Raw genomic sequence first — 5,000 nt, 5'->3', positions numbered from 1 at the left:
TATACAAACTACATGTTCTCATGCACCAATGAATTATACACCAGTACTGTTCTCATGTCTGCTATCAGTTCTACAAAAAAAAAAGAAAAAAAAGATTCAACTACCTCTTTTATAACAAAACGTTAACTCACTCAGTACGGCCAGTCCTCTCTTCTCCTCTACACAGACCCCTCGGATGTCCAGTGGGTGTCTGAATGACCCAACCTTTAGCTTCCGTCGTCAGAATTGTGGTATTCTTTGTCAACATTCACGTCTTGAGTATAAGAGCCTTCCGCTTGCAATATTTTGATGATGGTAATTGGGGTGAAACGCTGTTAACGTCGCCTCTTTCGCCGTTCGTATGGAAAGAGATAAATTATTAAGTGTGTGCTGCATGTTCAAATGCAAAAACTCTACGAACTGACTCTAAAAATCGGACTTAACCGCCTTTTCCTCAAAGACCTAGCAACGTACCAGGACGGGGACTCCAACATCACAAGCTATCACTGGATCAGAAGTCCAACGCCAAAACGATTCTACCACGGGACCCCAGTTTCACCCAGGGGGTACGGGGTGCCGGGAGGTGCGGGGGGGGGGGGGGGGGGGGAGGGCGTCATTTGTCTCCCATGTGCTGTAGACACAATGATCCTTTTCCCCCAGGGGTTAAGTTGTCTCCCCGAATGTAAACAGTAAATTTCTCCATGGTACCGTATCGTATTGTGTCGAATCGCATTGTTGTTACAACTGATCTCTCAGAATGAAGATTTGATTAACACTTTCACCGCCAGTCAATTTAGAGTGCAAAAATTTCCTTGTGCTGTAAACACAGAAAATATGGTGTTTAACTCTCTCCATACTAACGGCGAAAGAGACGACGTTAACAGCGTTTCACCCCAATTACCACCATCAAAATATTGCAAGTGGAAGGCTCTTATACTGAAGAGGTGAATGTTGACAAAGAATACCACAATTCTGACGACGGAAGCTAAAGGTTGGGTCATTCAGACACCCACTGGTCATCCGAGGGGTCTGTGTAAGAGGAGAAGAGAGGACTGGCCTTACTGAGTGAGTTAAGAATAGCTGGGAATCCCCCCTGCGATGTGTAGAAAATATGGCTTATCCTACCACCAAACATGAAGAGCAGTAGGTTCATGGATAACAGACCCATGATCTGGTCACCCTTCAGTGACATGGGTCCTCTACCTAGCTGCGGCATAACTGCGAGTTTGGCAGTGAAAGGGTTAAGCACTTTTCTTATCCAGCGGCATGTTTTGTTTTTGTTTAGTTTTGTTTTTTGTTTTGGTTTTTTTGGGGGGTTTTTTCACTTATTTGTTTCTGTTTCTGTCCTTTTGTTTCTATGTGGCTGTTACTTTTTCTGTCTGAATGTAATATTCTGTGAATTTCCCACAAGACGTTTGCCAGGAACACCTCCCTTGTTGCCGTGGATATTTTTACGTCTGTTTGAAGTTTTCACAACAAGCAGCAACCTCTTTTTTTTATTTCTTGTCCTCGCATTCGAAAGACACAACATCGTTTAACGTTTAAACCAAACATCATATCCAAACATCATAACAAATTAGCTAAAACGAAAGGAGACAGACAGACAGACAGACAGACAAACAGACAAACAGACAGATGGCCTAAGGGACCCCTAGGTCTATGCCGCTGGGGAGCCTGTACTCCTGCTGGAAGGGCCACCCAAGCCGATGGGCTGAATGGTACAATCCGGACAAAGCTCAGTCCACTCTGGTCTTCCAGGTTGGGGATTGGGCACAAGGCTAACAACACGGTCCGTAAAAAAATGAATAGATAAATAAACAAATATATATATATATATATATATATAAATATATATATATATATATAAGCTTTGTTACAGAAACAGCAGCTGATGGAACCAACATGACTGTGTTTTGACAGGCATTTAGTTGCTGGCTGCATTACATGTGTGTGAAGAAGAAAGAGAAACACCCGTAGGTGCTGGGGAGGACCCAGAGAAGCACTGCCTCCACCCGCCCTTGGAACAATCCCGCACCACCCTTGGGGGCCTGCGCTGTGTTCACGATGGGTGCAGGCACGCACAGGACACTCCATTAAGAATTCAAGGGACATAACTGCTCCCGAACAGAGGGCAAAAGAGAGACCACAGGATGCAACTCGCGACAGCCTTAAAAGAAGTATCCCCATGGGTGTACCAGCCAGTATTTCATGACTGCAGAGCCCACCGGCAAAAGACACCACCCTCCAGCTGCCGAGCACACCCCACAGACCAAACCGCCCCTGCCCGCAGACAGATGAAGACAGTGCCACTCCAGACACAGCCATACGGTCTTATGTGCCCTCAAGAGAGAATCCCAAGTTGTAGTTTTAAGTCCTGTGGTCAGTGGGTCTTTCCTCACCGTCACTGGACCTTTCTCCAGGGTCAGCCTAGTCCAGGCAACAGCAGCTGATGGAACCAACACGACTTTGTTTTGACGGGCATTTAGTTGCTGGCTGCCCTACATGTGTGTGTATGATTGCCGTGTTCGACTATGACCATCAGAACAGCAGAGGAGGTAACTGTTGTCCCGGGGATCTGGCCTGGAATTTGATTATGGTGAAGAGCGTCTTGCCAAAGTTACACCCCCACTCTCTCGACTAACAAGGTTTTCGGACGGTCGGCGTTGGGATGGTTCCCAAAAGGCCAGCTAGCCCTAAAGTCTGCAGCACTAAGAGCCAGTGCAATTTTGCCTCCTAGTTTGAGAGAGTCATAGTCCTTCACAAAAGACTAAGCTGTAAATGACTTCCCATTGCAATGGAGAAACCATTGATGGGTGATACAGCTCTCACTTTGCTCTTGGCCCAGCTATAAACTTATGTCAATCTGAGCGTTGGAACATGAACGATGTTGTTGGAGTCTCCCGTCGGACCGACGGATGAGAAGGCAGGCAGGCTTATCTGTCGGTGTGTGTCCTCATATGGGAGAAGAGGCTGATTCTGGATGCGCAGCACTTCCCACAGGTGTTGCAAGGGAAAAACGTCTCCAAAAGTTGAGCCCTGCTTCCTTCGCTCACGCTTCTCCTTAATGGCCAGCGTTCTCTTGTTTTCAAACGTCTTTATGCCACTAGAGCACAGCATCCTCCAGCGAGAGCGGTCAAGGGCATCAGTTTCCCAGGAAGCGATGTCTATGTCACAGGCTTTGACCGAACAAAGTGCAGTCCACTCTGGTCCTCCAGGCCGGGGACTGGGCACAAGGCTAACAACACGGTCCCGAAAATCTATTAAAAAAAAAATATATATATATATATATATAAGAAAGAAATTGAAGTATCAGTATCAGTAGCTCAAGGAGGCGTCACTGCGTTCGGTCAAATCCATATACGCTACACCACATCTGCCAAGCAGATGCCTGACCAGCAGCGTAACCCAACGCGCTTAGTCAGGCCTTGAGAAAAAAAATAATAAATAAATAAAATAAAATAAAATAACAAAAATGAAAATAAATGAATAATATTTTTTTTAATAGATAAATACATAAAAATACTACTACTACTACTACTACTACTACTAATAATAATAATAATAATAATAATAATAATATTTATAAGGCGCAAAATCTTGATGAAGTCAACTTTATGCGCACACACACACAAAAAGACAACAATGATGATGAATAAGCAAATAAATGTAAAACATGCAGACACACACACACACACACACACACACACACACACACACACACACACACACACACACACACACACACACACACACACACACACATGCATACCAGATATGCAACAAACATGCAGTTTCACAGATATGAAAGCACAATCAAATGATTATACATAAAGGTACACGAGCCCCAATAAATTGAAAATAAGACAGAATAGTAATTCTTCTTCGTCTGCTGTTCGTGGGCTGCAACTCCCACGTTCACTCGTATGTTTACGAGTGGGCTTTTACGTGTATGACCCTTTGTTTTTTTTACCCCGCCATGTAGGCAGCCATACTCCGCTTTCGGGGGTGTGCATGCTGGGTATCTTCTTGTTCCCATAACCCACCGAACGCTGACATGGATTATTAGGATCTTTAACGTGCGTATTTGATCTTCTGTTAGCGTATACACACGAAGGGGGTTCAGGCACTAGCAGATCTGCACATTTTATGTTGATCTGAGAGGTCGTGTAAAAATCTCCACCCATTACCCACCAGGCGCCGTCACCGAGATTCGAACCCGGGACCCTCAGATTGAAAGTCCAACGCTTTAACCACTCGGCTATTGCGCCCGTCAGAAAGAATGATAATAGAACTGAAAGAAAAATTATCTATAACACAAAAAAAAAAGAAGAAAAAACTAACAAAACTTTGCTTCGGACACAGCAACTGATGGAACCAACACGACTGTGTTTGACGGGCCGGTCTTTTGCTGGCTGCCCTTCATACCAGTAGACATAATGGGCAGTATGTATGTGTATGACAATCAGTCGTGTTCGACTATGACCATAGCAGAGGAGGTAACTGCTGTCCCGACTATCTGGACTAGAATTTGATTATTATAATGAAGAGTGTCTTGCCCAAGTTACATCCCCACTCTCTCGGCCAAGAGGGGTTTTAGGACAGTCAGCGTTGGGATATGTGAGTGATTACATACGTCTATACAGTAACAGAACACAGGCAGTATTCATATTCGTATTTCTTTTTATCACAACATATTTCTCTGTGTGAAATTCGGGCTGCTCTCCCCAGGAAGAAGCGCGTCGCTACAGTGGGAGCGCCACCCTTTTTTTTTTTTTTTTTTTTTTTTTCCTGCGTGCAGTTTTATTTGTTTTCTCTCTCTCTCTCTCTCTCTCTCTCTCTCTCTCTCTCTCTCTCTCTCTCTCTCTCTCTCTCTCTCTCTCTCTGCCTCTCTCTCTTTCTCCCTCTCTCTCTCATTCTGTCTGCCTGTCTCTCTGTCTTTCTTTATCTCCTCCCCTCTCTCTGTTTCTCTGTCTGTCTGTCTCTGTCTCTGTCTCTCTCTCTCTGCCTGTCTGTCTCTGTCT

Source organism: Babylonia areolata, chromosome 16 (genome assembly GCF_041734735.1).
Source record: "Babylonia areolata isolate BAREFJ2019XMU chromosome 16, ASM4173473v1, whole genome shotgun sequence".
In the NCBI taxonomy this organism is placed as follows: Eukaryota; Metazoa; Mollusca; class Gastropoda; order Neogastropoda; family Buccinidae; genus Babylonia; species Babylonia areolata.
Note: the sequence above shows the minus strand (reverse complement) of the source record.